This window comes from Phoca vitulina, unplaced genomic scaffold, assembly GCF_004348235.1.
Source record: "Phoca vitulina isolate PV1807 unplaced genomic scaffold, GSC_HSeal_1.0 scaffold41, whole genome shotgun sequence".
NCBI lineage: Eukaryota > Metazoa > Chordata > Mammalia > Carnivora > Phocidae > Phoca > Phoca vitulina.
In genome coordinates, this window is record NW_022589744.1 from 7,055,712 (window position 1) to 7,077,561 (window position 21,850).

Consider the following 21,850-nt stretch of genomic DNA (forward strand, 5'->3'; position numbering starts at 1 on the left):
GTAGCAATTTGCAATATTTTCAAACCGTGGAGGGTGGGGGGGGGGTGATAATATCAAATAAATCATTCTGTGATAGAAAGCATCAGCAAGCTGAAAAGCCTGTTGACTGGTGAGTGTTGGCATTTGTGACTTTGAGAGAGGTGCCAACAATTAGAAGAAGTGTGTACTGTATACACAGACACCATCTAGATTGAAAGAATGGGCTGGCAAAATATTCAAATCACCACATCCATCCAGTGCACTTTATTAGCCAATGATGTAAGAAGCCACAGAAATAGAGCCAGAAGAAAAGGTGGGGAAAATGGTAAAATACATCTACCTTCCTTTTTGTGGCCAAAACAAATTTGGTTTGGTAGATTTAACAAGGCTGAAATTTATTATACACCCCCCCCCCCCGACCACCAAGGTTTAAAATAATTTTGGACTGTTAAAATAGAGTCACACTTTAAAGTAAACACAAAGTGGGTAAAATGCCATGTGTCTGAGAACATATGTTATGCATCCAACATGCTAGAGTTTACCAGTCCTGAGAGATGACAGGAGCTATTGTTCTCAAGATCCTATACTGCAAGGTCATGCAATTTCTCCACAGAAAAACCATTATCATTGGGTATTTGTTGCAATATTTTTCATTGAGATTGGGGAGATTCTATTATAATTAAATCAGTCCAGCTTTAATATTTAGCTAATAGATAATTAGATTTCTAAGAAAGCCGAGCTGTCCTAAAAAAAAAAAAAAAAAAAAAGAGTGATTAAATGCATTTTTTTGAGTCCTATAATGGAGGAGTATGAATACTTTATTTTGGGAGTTTTAATCAAAAATGATCCAATTTACAAGTATTGATATGGAGGCTATAGTTTCAAGAAGGGTATTTTTATTAAAGTAGTTGTCCCACATTTCATTTACCACCATATTGTGGTGCTTGTTTTGGGAGGCTGGATATACAAATGGTTAATGGCCAAGACCATGATGACAGTAAAACCTTGACCCATAGCCTTTATAACAAATAGCCAAGTGACAAAAGACAATTTTTGGAGCAGTGAGCCCCAAATGGTCTAGACTTCGTCACTGACTTCCAACATCCCACTCTTTCCCCCTGCTTCTAACTTAGAACCAATCCAGAGAAAACAAAACATCCTTCCCAAACCAATCACAGAGAATGTCCTGCTTCTAGTTAACCTGATTCTAGCTTCCCACGTCAGTAGCCTCTGATCATATCTTTAGCTTTCCCGTTTTCACTATAAAGCTTCCCTGACCTTTTGCCTTTCTTTGAGTCTCTGCCAAACACAAGTAATCAATCATGGCTGACCCCCTTGCTATAGCGGACTGTGAATCGTACCCCCTGCTTGATTCTAATTTGGGTAGTCTTTGTTTATTTCTATAATATTTATTATAATCTCTATATAGAAACCTCTAAATGGCAAGATGAGCTATCCCCAATTCAGAAAATCATTTAGGACCACTGGATATTAAGTGTAGTGCCAACAATCCAAAAGCCAGAAAAATTATTAGAATTGGTTCACATTTGGGTCAAGATTCCTTCAACCTAGCTCAGATCTGTGATGATTTGGCATTTGTATTTCTCAGTCTTACTTCTAAGTCATTACAGCAAAAGTCTCTCTGCTTGTGAGTCTCTTGCATGCAGTCTGGCTCGTGTGCTTGTTTTCTCTGTGGAACTAGTCTGGTGTAATGGACACTTCCTGTGGTTCAAATTGGCTCTCTGTCTTTAAGAAGGTCGATTTTGCCTTGATTAGCTGAAAAGCATGTGGCTTTTGATATTACAGGATTTCATTTCTAATCCTGCCAATAAATTTCATTCCTCATGTGACTTTGAGGAGAGTCTTTTAACATACTTAAGTCTCAGTTGGCTTATTTAAGCATTGCTAATGATTTTAGCACCTACCATATGGGTTGCTTAAGAATTAAAACAGAATTTCCGTAAAACAGTTACCAAAATCCCAATATGTAATATGTATTTAATAAGTGATAGCCATTATTATTGTATCAAAATAGATGTTCATATTTCCAATGAACAATCTTCTTTATATCTTATGTGACAACATATAACATTTTTTTTTTTTTAAGATTTATTGATTTATTTGAGAGAAAGAGTGTGAGTGAGAGGTGGGGGAGGGGCAGAGGGAGAGGGAGACAAGCAGACTCCCCCCAGAGCAGGGAGCCCGATGCGGGGCTCGATCCCAGGACCCTGAGATCATGACCTAAGCTGAAATCAAGATTTGGACGCTTAATTGACTGAGCCACCCAGGGGCCCCAACACAGAGTATTTCAAGCAAAGATTTGGAAATTGCTGGCAACTTGCTCAATTTTCCGATTGTCTTAGGTATCAGATAAGCACTGTTACAAGACAATATGTACATTACTTCATATGGAGAATGAAGGCATTTGTCTTCATAATTCCGCTGATGTACACCTTCCGCTGTATTAAAAACCAAACCTCTTGGAGCTGGACTGACTTGGCATGAGGCAATCAGGGATGTTTTCACTTTTGCCTTCTCAATGGCCTCTACTGGTTGAGCAGGTTACAGCTAGTAAGTTGGTTAAGATTTTTGGATATGAACTTTGCTTCTTAGAGTGTAGACAAAACCACGTTTAAAATCTGTTAACTCCGGAGGTGCCAGGAGGCACGCGGCACAGCTTGTAGAAGAAGGTAGCGTGTCCTCTCTTCTCTTCTACAGACTATTACAATCAAAGAAAGCTTCTGACATGGTGAAATATTCATTTTGCAGACATGACATGGGCATGTTTAACTTCTGAATCAAACAAAGGAAAAATTCTTGGGCATTTTATGTGCATTTTTCTTAACATGATCACAGAATCAGAGTTAGCCATTTAATCCCAAACGAGACATGACCTCACTGGGGTTTGGTCCTTGACTAAATTTCAGAGTTCCTCACAAGGACAGCGTGGATTGCATTGCCTCTGTGCTCCTGTCTCCTCGCTGATGTCCCGGGGTTTGTTTGCGGTGGAGGTGTGGGAGGTCTCCAGCAAATGTTTTCAGAGCCAATACTTGTGGGGATTTTACTGTTTTTGTCACAGAAGCCATTTAGTAGTCAATCTGGAAACAAAGAATGGAATGAGTTACCCTGTTAAAATTCTTCAATCATGAAGCGTTTGTTATGTATGGTGGGTTTCATTAGAAATTAGAGGAACAGGTCATTAGAGGGAAGTGGGATGACCTATGGGGAGAATCAGGAAGGCTTTTTCACCATACATGTATGCAGTAGGTTCTTGATGAGATGTCGCTAAGTAAGGGGCCCTTGGTGCAGCCCCACATCACATATTTTTAACTTCCCTACAATGGCTATTTCAAATGTTTTCGATTCTCTTAAAATCTCTAATTCTGTCTCCTTGCCCCACTATTCCTTTATTTAACCAGGGAATGAAATCACAAACCTGTTGCCACCCAGCCTATAGGCTTGATCCCAGATGCATGCATTCTTTCCTTGGACTCATCCCTGACTGTTCCCTATCCCTCCACTATGCAGCTCCTCCTTTCCTTCCCTCCCTCCCCAATGGATTTCTGATTGTTGTAGATTCAGACTCCCAAGGATCTCTCCGATCTGTTCCCTTTGCTTTATTCCCCTGGGTTATGCAATATCTTTCTTATTGCCTTCCCTATCAGATGTCTGGCCAATCCATTCCCACCACCACTGCCAGAATATCTTCTCTGAAATGCTAATCAGATTGGCTTACTCCCTTGATCAAAACGCTTTAATTCTTCCTTAGAATAAGCAACATTCTTTAACCTGACTTAGCTGGTACTGCTCACCACCCCAGCTCCATCTTTCTCATACTTCTCGCCATCCTTGATCCCATGATTAAGCCAAATAAGCATTTTTATTTTTCCTGCTAATGCGTATTCAGTGCTAACATAGTTTGTCTCAACCAGTTGCATTCAGTATGAATAGAGTAAGGGTGTAAATTACACCCTTGGGGAAATGTGACTCACGAGTAACTACTGCAGAGTGGATTCACTAGAACAAAAACAAACATATCCATGGCTTTTAAGAAAGTAGGAGCCTATCCAAGAGTGAAAAAGGCTAAACAAGAAAACAAATTTATTCATTCATTCAGGTGTTTTTTTGTTTTGTTGTTGTTGTTGTTGTTTTTTAGAGGTGGGGGAGTGGCAAAGGGAGAGAGAGAATGTTAAGGAGGCTCCAGGCCCAGCACAGAGCCCAGTGCCGGGCTCGATCCCACGGCCCTGAGAGCATGACCTGAGAGTCCGACGCTTAACCGACTGAGCCACCCAGGCGCCCCTCATTGTGGAATTTTAAGTTGAATATTTATAGTTTCCTTAATGCACGAAAAGGACTCGATACATGCTTACTGAATTATATGGAAACATTTAAAACTTTAAATCATGTTTTGCAGTATCCCTCTTAACAAGCCAGCAGTTTTTAATCCAGTTTCTTTTCCATTCCATTAAAAAAACCACACACACACATCTTAGTGGTACATATAATTAAGCTTAGTAGTATATAATAATTGCTTAGTGGTGTGTATAATTTAATGAGAATGTACCTTAATATATCAATTTTGCAGTTGATTTTATTTCCAGGACTTTATTTTATTTCCAGTGGAGATACCAATTTTTCTTTTCTGACCCAAATATTAGAAGCTAGAGGGTTTCTCTGGGACATGGTATACGTCCCCATTCATAGACACTTTGATGTTGAATTTTGATGGAATTGGACCTTTGAAGTTGAGTTTCAAGTGGAATCTGGACTGATTCTGGGCTGGTCAAACAACACCTCAGTAATTATGAATTAAAAATATATCACATGTTAAAAGAGACCTTCAGAGGAGAACAACCAGGACATTGAGCAGATACGAAAGCCTGCCTTATGATACAGTGCTCTGCGTGAGCAGCTCCTACCAGCCCAGGAGGGCCAGCAACCTCTTACCAACCTCACCTTCTGAGACATCACATTGGTCACTTGAAATCAGCCATGGTTAGAGCATTTACACTACAGAAATTGGTAAAGTCTGCTGGGCAGTCCTTTGTTTTCCTCAGAGAGCCCTATTAAAATTTGCCAGCACATCGTTGCTTATAAATAAGTTGACCAAATACATCAGCAGTCCCGATTGACACCTGTTGTCTTAGTGACTCGTCGTTTTAGCATTTGTCCCTATCCTTTATGCTTTCAAAAGTGACAAATTAAATACACACTGTGCAGATCAGGAATAGTTGGAGGCTTTGGAGATTTTTCACTGGAAGAAGTGAAGACTGAGTTAGAAAGAAGCAACTAGAAGATTCTTATCTGACATTGTCTGAAGAACTTGCTGTTGGAAGTGGTACAAGACTTGTTTTTCAGAGGCAGAGCATGAGGACAGGAAAGCCTTGTGAAAGCTAAGGGGAGACATTTTTATCTGAGTTTAAGGAAGGACTTCCTCATTGGTAGCATTGACTCATCCTAAAACAGGAACAGAACACCTGAGGGCTCAGTGAGGTCCTTGTCAATGACAATGCTCAGAGACAGAGGGCCAACTCTAGGGGATCTGGTAGAAAGACTCAAAAAATGATCTCTTGATGTGTTAATGCCCTCTTGAGGATTCATATTTTGAGTCGAATCCTCTACTGACAGTACTTGACTCAGACATTTTGGCAATTCTCGGGGTGGGGGTGTCTTTCCTTGGTAACATGTGTGTTTTGTAATTGGTACAACAACCAGCTGGGAAAATAATTCCTCCAAATTCAGGGAAAAAAAAAAATGACCCCAAACAGAAACCTAATTAAACCTCATGTCCAGTTGGAAAATTAACTAATTATCACTAATTTGAGAGGAAATACATGCTCACCAGCTCACGTGGATTTATTTCTGATTCCAAAACTTTACTAGGATACTCTACTTTAGCACAGTTTAGCCAAAGAGAAGAAAATAAGTCAATGAGTTTCAAATAATTTTAGTATCAGAAGTAGTGGGAGAGACTGTCATAAGTAGCGGGAGGGGAACACACTGGTGAGTAACAAGGACTTCAAGCACTTTCTCTGTACCCTATGGTAGCCAGGGTTAGAATAAGAGGAAGCCCTCAGGCCAGCAAAAATGGCACCTGTGAAGGTTGTTTGGGTCTATCTGAAGGCATTGTTTCAACAGGAAACAACATAAAATTTTCCACTGGATATGGAAAACCAGGTTAAAATAAACAATTCTCTCCCTTACCTACTATATTGTTCTTACTATACTGTACCACATAAAAGTCAGACTATTTTTTCCCTATCTCAGATGATGACTTTCCTGAATTAGTCAGTTAGATTATCACGTGGATTATCTTAAGAATCGTTTGTAGGGGTTTTCTCCTAGACCAAAGCCTTTCATTTGCACACATTGAAGCTTACCTCAAATGATTCTGCCCATCCCTTCTGCTATGCGGGTTCCTCCAATGCTTTCCATATTTTGTTTGAATTCTTGCCAACCAGAAACCTGTACTCTCATCCACCAACCCACATGAATCTCTCTTCATAGTCTCCTAATGGGACTGTTACATAACAGCACAGAGATGGCAAATGTTATTGCCTGATATTTTTTAAGTGCCTCAAACATATTCATTCATTTACACCTGCTGAGAGCTACATGAGAGATACTTTTATTATCTGTTATAGATGAGAGCATTGAGGTACAGAGTGCCTAATAAATAGCTAGAGACAGCTTCTAATCAACAGAGTGTTACAAATCTCAGCTCTTAATCAGTATGTTGCCTCTTATTGTGAAGATAAGAAATTGAGCCGATCTTAATATGATTCTCTGAAAACCAGTGTTAGCACTCATCCTTCCATGGAAATGTGTTTTATCCTTACCCATTCTCCTGAAGCCCACCTTTCTTCTTACAAACATATTCACAAGGTTTGCGATGTTAAAAGCCGATGTTAAAAACACTGCATTCTTTTATATACATTTTACATATGTACCTTCTCCTTAAGGAATTCACATTTATTATATTTTGTGAAAGAAATTACATTCCCATGTTTTTTGAGTCTGTTATTCTGCTATAGATTCCATTAACTAAGAGCAAATCTCATCTACTCAGTTCTTTGATTCTCAACCGGGGGGTGATTTTTTCCCCCCAAGGGACATCTGACAATGTCTAGACTGTCACAGCGGGGGTCGGAGTCATATAGGCATCTAATGCACAAAGTTTAGGGATGTTGCTGAACACCTTATAGACACAGAACATCCTCCCGCAATAAAGAATTACCTGGCTCAAATGTCAAGGCTGAAAACCCAGGTCTAGGGTATTCTGCACATTTAAAATGATACTGTTGGGCGCCTGGGTGGCTCAGTTGGTTAAGCGACTGCCTTCGGCTCAGGTCATAATCCCAGGGTCCTGGGATTGAGTCCCGCATCGGGCTCCCCCTGCTCTCAGGGAGTCTGCTTCTCCCTCTCCCTCTGCCTGCCACTTCCCCTGCTTGTGCTCTCTCTCTCTGTCAAATAAATAAATAAAATCTTAAAAAAATAAAATAAAATGATTCTGTTGAGGACATTTTATGCACCTTCTCAGTAGTACTATAAAAGCTATATAAAACTATATGCATATAAAATTAAATTGATCATTATTAATATATCAGTCTGTCAGATCAAGTAGACTCAATTTATATGCCTTATATTTTATTCTCTCTTCTCAGAAGGCTGAATGGTTTATAAAGGACACAGATTCATAATTTAGTCTTAAAACAAATGTGACTCTTACAGAAAATGGTTATAATAGCAATGAATTACATTCATTTTTTAAAGTTTTTATTTAAATTCCAGTTAGTTAACATACAGTCTAATATTAGCTTCAGGTGGACAATACAGTGATTCAACACGTGCATAGAACACCTGGTGCTCATCCCAGCAAGTGCCCTCCTTCATTCCCTTCACCTATTTCCCCCATCCCCCCACCCACCTCCCCTCTGGTAACTATCAGTCTGTTTTCTATAGTTAAGAGTCTGTTTCTTGGTTTGCCTCTCCCTTTTTTTACCACCTTGTTCGTTTGTTTTCTTAAATTCGTATGAGTGAAATCATATGGGATTTATCTTTCTGTGACTGACTTATTTCACTTAGCATTATACTCTCTAGCTCCATCCATGTCATTGCAAAAGGCAAGACTTCATTCTTTTTTATGGCTGAGTAATATTCCATAGTGTATGTATACCACATCTTAGAAGAATGCTTTAATTTTTTTAAGAATTTATTTATTTATTTGACACACACAGATAGAAAGCACAAGCAGGGGGAATGGCAGTCAGAGGGAGAGGGAGAAGCAGGCTTCCTGCTGAGCAGGGGGCCCAATGCAGGGCTCCATTCCAGGACTCTGGGATCATGACCCAAACCGAAGGCAGACACTTAACCAACTGAGCCACCCAGGTGCCCCGTTTTAATTTTTTTAAGAAAGAAGTTTTAAGCATAAACTATATACCAAGTAATGTTCTAGGTGAACAAGTAGTCGAGGATGAAGCTATGATTAAGTTGTAGATCAATGTTAGGATTATTTTGATTAATGTTTACTGAAAGGTTATTAATGTGGGTTTTATATTTCCTATAGTTTATTTATATCATTTTACACAATTATAAAAACAGTTTTATTTAAGAAATTAAGTGAAGTATTTTACATAATGTAGGAAAACATAGGAGAGAAAAATATTGAAAGAACACAGTTGATTATTCACTTTTCACCCAGTTAGTTGAAACTGGTGGTTAATAGTATATCATGCACAGAGCAGACCTAGTTGTTGATCTAATAATAATATTCCATTCTCTCCCTATGATTTTGTAATGAAACCATGAGATCAAACAGGACACCTTCCTCAAGTCTCCCCAAAATACTTATTTGTAATGGAAAGGACACACAGGACTAATTGTAGGACATTTACTTTATTTAAAAATCAATAAGTTGGCATCATCTTAGGTGACAAATTATAATATCTCCCATATTAAAATAAAAGAAAGCAAAAACTCTCTCCCTGAAAAATAAATCCTTGCTGTTCTGTATATCCCTTTCCATCCATCAAGCACTTTTCTACTCCATTTGACAGAGAGCTCCCTACAAATGGGATACGTACGATCTGCAATCCCTCCTACCCTGTTCCCACCTGTTCCTGGTCTCATCAACCATCTGACTCCAGGACACTATTGAGACATCTTTCATCAGTCACCAGTGACATCACACTGCCCCAACCAAAGATCAATTCTTAGTTCTCATCCTGACCCATCATTAATGTGTGACACAGATAATTCCCTTTTTCTTATTACACTTCCTTCACTTAATCCCACATCTCAAGGTTTTCTTTCTACTTCAAACAGTTCACCTTCTTGGTCCCCTTTGTAGGATCTTCCTCATCTTCCCAACCTCAGCTTGGGTTGCCCCAGAGCTTGATCACTGGAATCCCTTTCTTTTCTAACTATTTTCACTGACTCTCTGGTCTCACCCATGTTCATGATTTTATGAGTGAATACATACTATACATGTACTGATAACTTCTACTTCTGGACCTCTCCCCTCAATTCCAGAGTAATATATTGTCTACCTGACATTTTCATTTGGTTGTCAGAGAGGATATCTAGTTACCACAAGAATACCTCAACTTCAAAATCCCTTCTCTCCTACTTCCATCATCTCAGTAAATGGCACCAGCATTCCCTCAATTTCTTATAAATGTCCACATTTTCATGACCAGTTCATTCCAAATTATAAGACTTCTCAATAGGTGAAAATGGACATTGAGTAAGAAATGCATTCCCTCCCTGATCCCAGACTTAGAAGAAGCAAGACAACAAGCCAGAAAACAAAACCGGTTTCTCAGAAAAAGATTTGAGCTTTGTCTTTGGAACCACTACTGAGCTTGTCAGTGGTCATCTAGGGACACACATTTTCTTGGAACCCGAATGAAATGATGTTGGGCAAGATGCTGTTTGCCTTAGGTATAGGATTACATAGACAGGGTGTGTGTTTACACAGAAAAATCTTTACAGCAACAATAGAGCACCGACGCCCAAGAAGAACACACTTGGAAGAAGTTGTATGAGTCCTGGAGGTGTTAGTAAGAGAAAATCCAGCCTTCTGGAACAGTAAAAAGTTTAGGGGCCATTTGTGGCCTTTTGGCGATTTGGGGAGATCCTAGTTGTTGAATAAGCTCACAAAGGTCTGATCACAAGACAAAGATGTCGATGGGCGGGGAGGAAGGATATTTCTTCTAGATGCTTGTTTTCTGTAAGCCACCATTGGCAAGACTGTCTACTACGTGTAGGCATGGGAACCAGTTAAAGAAAGTGTTGATTCACTAGAGTGAAGCTGAGAACGCACTGGCCTTTGTGTGTGGTGAATGTGTCTGGAAAGGCAAAGAAGGACGAGATTCTCCTGTGGGGTTTCTCATCTCCATGGGGGAAGGTGCTGACAGCTTCAGAGAGAGCAGGAAGGCGCAGAGAAGAAAGGAGCCTGAGATGTGTAGTTGCGGCGCTCCGAGGAGATGAAAAGGACACGGGGTTTTAGCCTGAACTTCCTTATCTGTAACTAAGGTAAGACCATGTAGTGGGTTACGCAGTGATCCAAGCCTCAACTAATTGCTTGCCTGATCTTGATCTCCTTCTTGCTTGCGTGTACGCCTGCTAATAGGCACCTTGAGGGTGCTTCCTTTGGCTCTTTAATGTTGTACCGTCTATGGCTGGGAATAGTCTTTCTTTCTCTCATATAATCTCTGGGGAGTGCTGAACCAAACAGATTAAGAATGTGAGTGCCATTTATAGATCAGTTAAGGGAAGTAACATTCGGAGAGAGAGACTAAAAGCATGATGCCTTAGCCAGCTGAACATTACTTATTGACGTGGGGCAACATGGAAAAGGATGAGTCTTTTTTATCTCCTGTGGAAACAATCATTAGTAAGACCCTCTTTTTTGTAGGTCTCTGTCACTCTTCCAACTATTCCAAAGCGACAACAAAGTGGCATTGAGAATTTGAAAGGGTGTGTTAAAACACGCTGTCTTTGATTTGTAATTCATTGCATCCTTACAACTAAAAATAGAGATGGAAATACTGGAAAGTCTTGCTAGAAAAAAAGCAGCTAAAAGTTAACTCCAGTAAATAATAAGCTTCTCGAGCAGTGAAGTCTGGTGAGGTACAAAAAGCACTGGGCTTTCTAACTTTTTTAAAGGCTTTCTTCGACTCCTTGTTGTCTTTCGATTTGCAATCTGAACCGTTGCTATGGAGCAAATAGCATCTGTTCCATTCCATGCCTTCAGCTTCCCACTTGGCCGGTGGAAGGAGCAGAGGCTGAGATAATGCAGCTCGTCTACCTGGAAATTCCAAGATTGCAGAGATGCATGGCCATGGCTTCAAACATAAATATGTCTTATGGATGAAACTCCTGAAGCTCCTTTTTTAAAAGCCCCTTCCTGTGCTCTTTCTTTTATTTTTATGAGCCTTGACATAATGCTGAGAATTTAGAAGAAGCTGGGGATAATATCCCCAGGGGTTCTGAAAGCCCATAATCCTGCAGGTAGAGCCCAAATTGGCTGCTTATCAGAAGTGTGACCTTCCCAAGTTACTTAGCTTCTCTCTGCCTCCTGTTCAGATGCCTTTAATAATGCCTGTCTCTTAGATATCACTGAATCTCGTTCGATAGGGCATCTGGCACCAAGTGAGCACAAACTACGTGGAGACAATGGTTAATGGCTCCACGTTAGGGGGGAAACTGATGTAGACGTGATAGTGGGTTAATAGCTAAGCTCGGAGTAATATCTCAAATGACTTAACTCCAAGGAACGTACCCTCTGGTTCTCAGGCTTGAGAAAAGGCCAGCCAATTGCAATTTCATCATAAGGAAGGTAGGCTACTGTTGCATTGTCCAAGGTAGTAGTCCTGGCAATTTACACCAGCCTCCACCTGCTTCTGACTTGGCTTTCTGACCAGCAGTATTGAACATTCAGACATCCGCATTCCAGCCCTGGGCCTCACCTCTTTGATGAGCCCAGTCTCTGCAGGCCAGCGATGGCAGGGCAGGTCAGGGAAGATATGTTGTGCCAGCATGGCGGGTAATGGAAGCCAACGAGAGAATGAGGGGTGTTCTTTGGTGTGGACCTAGTTTAATGAAGGTGAATCAGTCATTTCACATTTTGATCTCTTAAAATCAGAACAGCTGTCTCTCGCATGGTCACAGTAGCAGCTTCAAATCAGCCGGGGCAAAGTTCCTAGTTTGTCCGAGTGCTAAGCTTCAGGTGAAAACTACTGACATTTATGGGACACCTACTCGTTGACAATGGTATCTGATTTAATTCTCTGAATTACCCTTTTTGAAGGGATGGGGATCAAAGAGGTAAAATAACTACTCTGAATTCAGCTAGGTACATGGTGGAGATGAGATGCAAAGAGAAATCAGTCTGACTCCAAAAATCAAATCTAAAGGATGAAGGCAAAGGCACTCTTTTGTTTCCATTATATAAATAATATCTCTGGAATGATAGGTTGTGATAGGCCCTTCTAAGACCAGACCATCAGAACCTGAATTTGGTTCACCTATAAGAGATGGTCTGCCCAATCTCACAGCGGGACTCAGGGGCATCCTGGAACACAAGATTGAACTGATCCAGAAGCATTTCCTGCCCTTGGAAACTTCCCTGTCAACCATTATCCTGGGTTTTCTCTAATTTTTTTTTTTTTCTAAGAAAAATTCATGATCCAGGCAGAGGGTTTTTTGTTTGTTTGTTTGGTGTTTTTTGGTTTTGTTTGTTTTTAGTTTAGGGCATGCACAGAAATAGCACAGAAATACAGAGTGAAAAGAAAACAGATCAGCTAAAATAAAGTCAGTGCAATGAACAAAAAACATGGGTCAGTATGATCTTTCCTATTGTTATGAAATATGGCTGATAAGATTTAAAACAAATTAGAAGACTCAAGTGTTTTTACTTTAAGGAGACAATGAGGTCTTTCTGACACTTTATGTTTAATCCTCTTGGACAGTCTTTCACCACTATTCATCTCATAGATTTGGAGTAGATGCTATTTACTAGTTAATGAAACATAACACAAAATCCTTAAATCTTTGTGAACAAAAGAGACCTTCAGAGTTACATAGTTGAAACCTCCTATCAAATTCAGGAAACATCTATATATTCTTCAAGCTGATCACCCAAATTCTGAGTAGAGAGTCCTAATCTTCACAATAAAATAGTCTTGGTGCAGATATTAAATCTGCTTCCCACACCCAGACCCTTGCCCCACGCTCTGTAGCATCACACAGCAAACTCCTTTCTCTCTTGATGGATAGAAATGTCCCATCTCTGCATTCAAGCCGATGAACTCCTTGGGGCAGAGTCATGTGATGATCTCAGTACAACTAGTTCACAGTACAAGGGATATAGTTGGTACTCAGCAAAGGTTTTGAACACATGAGTCTGTATTTTCTTCGATGTTTTCTTCTTCTTCACTTCTTCCTATGCTCCACTTCTGACCATGATAGTGACTTCTCTTAAAAAGCAAGATACCCAGAGTTGAACATTACACTTCAGATATGAATTGTCTCCAATGGAACAAACTTTGATGACTTTCACTGGAAATTCTGTGTGGATGAAAAACTATTTTTGTTGAATTTTTGCCTTGATTTTCTGGGAAGATGTGTTTTTAAGCTCATTTAAGCTTTCCTAAGTGCTCACCTCTGGGCTTGAGACTGATCAGCTTTGAGGGAAATCATTTGCCTACATTTCCCTGCTGTGAATTATTCCGATCCCTAGAACTAAGGGCATTGACCCTACACACGTGCACTTCTGCTCCCGGTTTTGAGATGGGTCAATCCATAGAGCACCTAAGGGGTTCTAAAACACACCTTACGGGACTTAGCCTGTATCTCTTGCAGTTAGCTCTACTCTGAACCTGTGCCCAGTCATAGTGACTTTTTCCCCCCTGAGATCAGGTCCAGAGACCCCCTTTTATCCTGATTCTGTTTCTAATAGCTCCTCTTCTTAAGGTTTCAAACTTAAGTTGTGGAATGGCATGAATCTCTTGTAGTCTCCACCTCCCCCCGCCCCAATATTTACTCTCTGTGTGACCCTGGATAGATCTACCAAACTAGTTCAGCTTCAATTCTGCATCCTTAACATGGGGATGATGCTGACAACTGGTTGCCAGAATTTGGAGAAAAATTAAACAGATACATGGACATACAGTGCCTGGCACTTAAGACGGGTTTCTTTTCAGGCTGAGGATTGTACCTGACCCTTACCCTTTCTCTGTCGGGAGCCCAGATCCTAAACCCCAGCTCCACACCTAGAGCCCTGCGACTTTGGGCTATCCCTCTTTAATGTGAATGCTTGCCTGCCCAAGTCCGAACTTGCTGCCTCTTCTCACTTCTCTTAAATTCCCCACCTCTGTGTGTTCCCTTCTTTGTCGTCCCTTGGCCTCTCCCTGGGTGGCTGTTAAGCTGATAAACTGTAATTCTTTTCTCTCTTTATTCTCCTCCTGCAGCTCAGCTGAAGTTGTGTTCTTCAGCAATTGCGTAGCTGGGCCTGCCTCCAAGCACAGATAATGCCCCACTCCAGCAATCCTAAGTCCTTAGCTTTGACCTTAAGACTCTGGCCATTGTATTACCTATATCCACATATATCTGATTTGATACTTAGAAAGACATTGCTATCTTCTCCCTAAGTAAGTGCTCACAGCCATTTGGGGTGACTCTTTCCAAAGCTTCCCGGGCCCCCATCCTGAGAGCAAGAAGCTTTGACAGTGATGCTCTACCACCAGCTGCTTGGTCAGCCGTGGCCAACACTCTCAAGCCTAGAAGACTCAGAACATGCTGTCGTTCACCTACAATGTTACAAGATACCTCTCCGGAGTGGAAGGCGCTACTTCTACCTAAAAATTCTGGCCTGTAATGGGCAATACGTTCTTTACCCTTGTGGAGTTTCTTTTGCCATAAAGATGGAATTGTGTTTTTTCCCATCCCAACCTTAGGTGGTTTTGCATTCTTTTATGAGATGGTCAGGTCGGGTCCCAAGAGCGGACAGCGTCAAGGCTCAGGAAAACACAGTTTATTATACTCACAGGCCCTCAAGACAGGAAGCTCAGCACTCAGCACAGGGCCACAAGGGAAAGACCCCAGGGTGGTCGGAGGACAAAAGACAGGAGTGAGGGGATGGTCGAAGCCATGACCTTTATAGGGATTTGTGTGGAGAAGGTAAGGCAGGACAGGATGCCTAGTTTAGTATTGGCTAGTTTAAATAATTTTGGTGGGCTTTGGGCTATGGGAGTGGTCCTTAGCTCCTTGATACCTGGCCCTAGGATGACTAAGGCAGAAGAATATTGCCTCCTTGAGTGTATGGGCCAGATGGATGAGATAGGGCTCTGCATCAGTTATTATCATCAGAAGCATCTTCCAGCCAGGGTCCTTTGTTATCTCTAAGAATTTCCTAGCCCTAGGAGGGGCAGTCTCTCCCCACAGAATGTTGTGTTGTTTTGTTTTGTTTTCCTTTTTTAGGACGTCAAGATATCAAAATACACAGACAATTTAAAAATATTTACAATGCATAGATATTCTTTCATCACTGATTTGACCTGACAAATAGACTCTCCTCAGTCATTGGTTATGGCATGAATGTCTCTTTATTTTAACGTTGCTGGGCTGCCACTGACAAAAAGCTCCTTCTGTTTTGGGTCCCTCTTCCCTACACCTGCCTCCCCATATCTAATAATCACCATAATCATATGAGAAGGCAGATTTCCGAGTGTCCTCGAAGAGAGCAAGCCCAGGTTCTGTCTTCCCCAGTGGAAATGGCCTTTGCCTACTTAGAGGGATTCATAAACAATCTAGAGCATGTGTGGAGGGGAGGTGGGGGTGTTGATTTTCTAACTCATAGATCAGGAACCAGACTGACAGACACACACCCTCCTCTCCAGCGCTGAGTCTTTATGATTAGGACTGATCCCTCCATAAGAGTCAAGCTACTGGCTGCACAAGGAATTCATACCAAAATAAGTCTGTGTTCTTTGGATCCAAGCAGTAGGAAGCGTTATCCTTGCTGCTTTCCTCAGGATGCTCTGTGACATCATCCACACTAGATTGTTTTTCCCTTTGTGTTCAAACACTGGCTTCATTCCAAAGGGCGTCCAAAGCCAACAAGCCCACCCACTGGCGGTGTAATCTCACAGTTGGAAACATTCCTCTCCATGAAAAGGCAGCGCCCAATAAGCTTTCATTGACAGCATTCCCCAACACCCCCCCCACCCCAGCTCTGAATTTCCTCTTTCCTTGCTGACACTTCTTAATGGTTCGATGAGGTGGGATTATCCTGGTTGATAGTCATTTATGCTCGTGTATCCTGGTGTGCACATCAAGGGCTGATCTTATCTGTAAAGTGGGTAGATATATGTCAGGAAAGCTTGAAAACAACCACAGATGCTGAAATATTTCCCTACAACTCTGGTGTTTGGACTTCCAGGAATAGCACACAATCTCCCTGATTCTAGAAGATCTGGCTCGAGCCTTATATACAAAAAAAAATGTACATCCAAGAGCATGACATTAACCTTTATGCACCACTTATAATCTAGTTATGGAGACCTGGGCTGAGGCCTACTTCTTTAGTAGACAACTTCATCTCTCTAAGCCTTAGTTTGTTAATGTGCAAAGCATAAAGGATATAATAAAATTTGCTTTTCAGGATGGCTGTTAGGATGAAGGGAGCGTGACACAGCATTGAGACTCGGAAAGAAAAGATCCAGCTGGACTGAGGGGAAGATGTCACTAAAAGTAGAAGCAGGGAGCACACAGAGAAACCTTGATTAGCATCACAAATTGCCTATTGGCTGGAACCAAGGTTGCACCACACTGAGCTCCTTGGTGGTGTTTTTTGACTTCCTGGCCATCATTGTTTAGATAATTGAGATTTTTATTAGTGCTGTTCTATTGAACTGACCGTAAAGTCTCCTTGGGGAAAGGGACTAGGGAAATACGCCTCCAGATGGGCAAGGTCACAAATCCCAATGTGTTGTTTCCATACAAAGAGTGCTCTTTGATTCAAACGACCAGGATAGAGGACATGAAGGGCGCTGCTGAGGTGGGGAAGTGGAGATCAGTTTTGCTTGTTGGCACGGGCATAGATCTTGTGTTGCCAAGGCAAGCCTGGGACCAAGAACTTAAGAACCAAGTGGAAGTTCTGTGTTGGTGGTGCTGGAGAGGAAGGGGTGGGGCCTTTGGTTTTCACGAGATTTTAGTGCCATTTAGCCAACTATGAATGACTAATAGGACAAATATTCCCTCAGCCTATTATGTTCCCTTTCTTAAATGTTTGTGGATATGGAAGCTGGCACGGGCCTGTTCACAAGTTGTTGAAAATCTGCCGTTGAGGATTGGTTTGTAATTTTTTTTTTCAATGAGGGCATCCAATCTATCTCTCTACTGGAAAGTCACATGAAATTTGGAAGTTCAAATGCCAATGATGTTTACATTTCTCAGTTAAAAAGCCAATATTTCTTCCTCTGCTCCTAAACTCTATGAATGGAAAAAGCTATTTTAGTTCATAACATATTCTTTCCATTAAGATTTTAAACTTCAGCAGTACTGCCAAGACTCATCTGTTGAATGAGTTTTTCATAAATGTTATCTACCAGACATGGGTGCAAAGTGGCATTTTTATGAAGTTGAAGCAAAAGGTGATTATATTACCAGAGAAAGCATTCGTTTCCATCCCATCCTCCAATCAGTCTCAAATGAAGAGAGGCCATGTTGGCTACAGTTACAATTGTATGAATAATTTTTAATAAAATCAGTAGCTAAAAATTGTTGAATTTTCAAAACACATTGGAAACCTTCTTACATATAGCTGTGCTGTGTACATTCTTGGCTAAGAATGAATTTAGATTTCGATGTGGGAAATCTATTTGTTCAAGCCAAGCGCCACTTAAATTTCCATAGGCAGATTATCTGCTGGATGAATTAGCCCAAGAAATTAAAAATAAAAATTCCTAAACTGCCTTTTGCTCAACTGCCCAGAATGTTCCCCTTGATTATATCCTGCCTGTCTGATAGCTTGAATTCGCGGAACAGAAAAATCATTTTAATAGCCTGCAAAGTACAGAAATGGGGCATTCTTTCCAAAGCATATGATTTATTCCAAGCCAAATGCAAATTGATTTCTCATTGCTTTCCTCCTGTGACTTATCTATAGCACCATCTTCCTTCATTAGCCTAGAAAATCAAGAACTAACCAGAAAAGCAAAATGCTGGAGAAGCACCTTTGCACCTTAGATGCTGGGAAGGTCTCAAACCCAACCACCTTTCTTTTGGATTTACAGCATAATGCCACTTTATTATTCTACTATAGATACCTCTGTTCTTCAGCGGGTTGACAAGATGTCTGTGGTATACTTGGCAAATGGAGGCTCCTCCAGGGCAGTAATAGTCCTCATAATGCTCAGTAATAGCCCTCATAATGCCTCAGATATAGTTGAATTTTAATCGAATTGAAGAATACACTAAGGTTGTTTCCACGATTTTTTTCTAGCTCATTACAGGCATTGATATAGTTTAGCTAAATGAAACGGTCTCTTTTACGATGAAGGTTTAAATATCTTAGCATAGGTGTCCCCATCTGCCCCACACTGAACTCCCTAGTGTCCATCAAGATAAATATACTGGGAATAGTATCACTTCTCTTTTTAAGAGATCTATTACTAATTTGGGTCACCTCTGTTTGCATAGGCATTCATAGATAATAGAATCAAACCTTCCAACTCAGGGTAGGATAATTCATTCTGCTTCTATAACACTGTAGTGGAGACAGAACTATAACTGGTGGAGAAAGTATAAAAAACAAAATGCATGGAAATTCAAGAGTCTATCAAATACTCTAACTTCCATCAGCTACTTAAATCTTCTATTATCTGTGATAAATGGCAATGTTTTTTTTGCCAAGTACCCTTGAAAAGGCACAGGCTAATAGAAAGCTAATCTCCTGTAATAGGCAACAGGGAGCTCAAGGTACTGCCCCAGTAGGCTACCTATCTGGATCTTCCCAGGGAGATCTTTTGTCTTACATTTTAAAGGCCTTTTCTCAATTTATCCGTATCCACAAGGGACAATGGAAACTGAGATAACAGCCAATAACAGTTGCTTTCTTTTCCTCCTCAAAGAAGATGTCCTGAGTTTTCATTTTGACAGCTTAATGTAGAAACTCGATCATTTAAAGGGTAAAGAAGTTATAGACACTATTCAGGGAGTTCCTGGTCCACTAGCAAATCATGTGTGTGAGTTCAGTGATTCCCAGATTGAATAGGCCAATCAGTAGATTCTCTGTGCCAAAAAGGTCAATTTGCAGGCAGTTTGCACAAAATGGGAAAATGCCAACAGAGAGACAGCACTGGGTTTTCTGTTGGCATGCCATAAATACCAAACTTGAAGAAGGTCAAAAGTCATGGCACATATGTTTTCCATAGATGATATTTGTTTTGGAATGCACACCTAGGTTCAACCAAAGCAGCTCCCAAACCAGACTATGTGGAAGCTACTAAAGGTCAGTCATAGGTAACCTGGCATTTAATGACTGAGCCACCCAGGCGCCCCTGGTAACCTGGCATTTAGAAAGCAAGGTGGGTGACTAGAACATAATGACTCCTATTCTTAATGATACTTGCGGCTTTTCTGGGCAGATCTGCCATGTCTCCCTGAAGGTTATGTCCAGACAATTAGATTCTAGAAGGGAACTTTCAAACAAGTCTGGGAAATTACCAATCTAATAATTTATGGTTAAAGAAAATGGCAGTCTCTCTCTCTCTCTCTCTCTCTCATCATTTAGATCTATACTTGAATGGACTGTAGTCATAGCTAGAAGCACTGAAATTAAATATGTATTGAGTACCAGCACCGTGAAAGGAGATTTGGGAACACAACTTCATTTAATCTTCATGGCAATTGTATGATTTGCATTTTTCAGATGGGCAAATCATGGCTCAAAGAGGATAAGACACTTATGCACAAGTGCCTAGTCTCACTAATGATTAAGCAGATATCTGAACTCAATCTTAGTGTCTCAATTCTTGAAATGCTAAGATAGTAGATCTCTATCTTGAGGATATATAAGAATCAACTGGGGCTGGGGAGAGAGGGAAGGGGATCAAAATGATTGAAGTGAAGTCCAAGGACCTGCAGGTGTAACGTTCTCCCCTAGGATTTTGCAAGCAGGTTGGTGGTAGACTACACTTTAAGAAACACTGCTATGTTCTACTGCTTGCGGAGGTATCTTAATGAGGTTTTGGAGTTCATGAAAATGAATTATTAAGAACTGGCTAGGGCCATCTATTTAGGTAAATCTACATCATAAACATCTGACTGCCCTTCTTAAATCCACCCATTTCAAAGGACCATTTCCTTGGGTCTTAAAATCTAACAACATAGGGCTTAAAGTAGTAAAGTTGCAAAATAGCACAACTTTTAACATTTTCTTTCCAAAGTTATTGAAAATATTAAGATAAAAGAAAGATGCCTAAAACAGACTTTGGTATAGCCAGCCAAGAAATGAAGGTATTAACAGTTTAATATGTTTTGGAATGGGGAAGGGAGAAAAGCGGGCACCGAGAGGGAGGATTGCATTTGATGCCTGTTTAATTTTAACTTTGCTTTATGTATCCCTGATTTGTTACCAACTGCTTTCATGATTTCTGCAATTGGTCTCCAGTGGCCAAATCTGACCCGATTCCCTCTCCATCCCACCCCCCCCCCCCCGTTTTAAATGAGATCTGGTTTTACTTAGATGAATTAAATGTCACTATATTTGTTTCTGTGAATTGTTCCAGCAAAAATTACAGCATCAATGTCTGACTTTAAATGTCTGTAGGACTGTCTGCCTCTCTGGGCTATTTATAGTTGCCTTTTAAAGGCCCTAATAAATGCTTTTAGATTGCTATTGGTTTGCTTTCCCTTTGTGGAGCCTCAGAATTAGTACCAACTGAAATTACCTGCTTTTCTTTCTTTGCTAAAGCAATGCATGTTCACTGTAAAATATAAATAAGCAAAGAGAAGAAAAAGGAAGAGCAAAAAATCATCACACCAGACAGAGAGGGCCACAATTAACATTTTGTTGTACAGCATTCTGTTATACCAAAAAAAAAAAAAATCATACAAGCTGTTTTACAGCTCTTTTTTTTTTTTTTTTAGCCCTGTTTTATTTTTTCCACCGGATGATATGTTTCACAATGTTTCTTATTCTACTCCATCACTTTTAATGGCTATATTAAAAGTACCAAGTAATATTATGATTGTACCATTATCTATGAAACAATCCCACATTTATTAGATGGCTAGGCCAGGGCCAAAATTTGCTACTACGAATAGTTGTACAAATTAGCCACGTCGCTATGCTCATCCATGATAGTTTCTTTAGGATAAACTGACACAAATGGAGTTGCTGGATCAGAGGCTGTTGCAAACTCCTAGATGCCACTTCGTGCCATCTTACCTCCAGAAACAGCTCAAATTAAATAGCATAATATATATTATATTTGAACATATCATTAAAATGACGATATAATTACATGCATCAGTGTTGGGAGAACCACACTTCTAATAATGCAATCGTTGCTTTAATAAACTTTACGAAATACTTCTTAGTGCCAAGCTCATTTTTTTTTTTTTTTCCAACTCCAGATTTCCGGAGTTCTGCAGCACAATTACGGGCATTAGCATAGTGAAATCTGCAGTCCTAGGGAAGCTGCTAGCCTGAAGTAAACAGTATGATATATATATTTTTTAACTATGTGTGAACTGGAAGCTAGGATAGGGGAGAAGCAAGGTAAATGGAAGGAACTGAGAGCTGATGTTTGCAGAACCATCAGCATTGATGTTTTAACACTTCGAGGAATGCTGATGCTTT

The 21,850-nt window shown here is 40.4% G+C and overlaps 1 protein-coding gene across 2 annotated transcripts in view; it reads left to right on the forward strand.

The window, feature by feature from the left end:
* Positions 1-21,850, forward strand: part of KCNJ16 (potassium inwardly rectifying channel subfamily J member 16) — a 69,479-nt gene that overhangs the window by 33,680 nt on the left and 13,949 nt on the right. The window contains exon 1 of one of the 2 annotated variants that reach the window (XM_032429392.1): positions 8,614-10,515. The exons of the other annotated variant lie outside the window; for it this stretch is intronic. The gene's annotated coding sequence lies outside the window, so the exon portion shown is untranslated. Of the gene's footprint in view, positions 1-8,613; positions 10,516-21,850 lie in introns of those variants that run through there. 2 annotated transcript variants of the gene reach the window in all.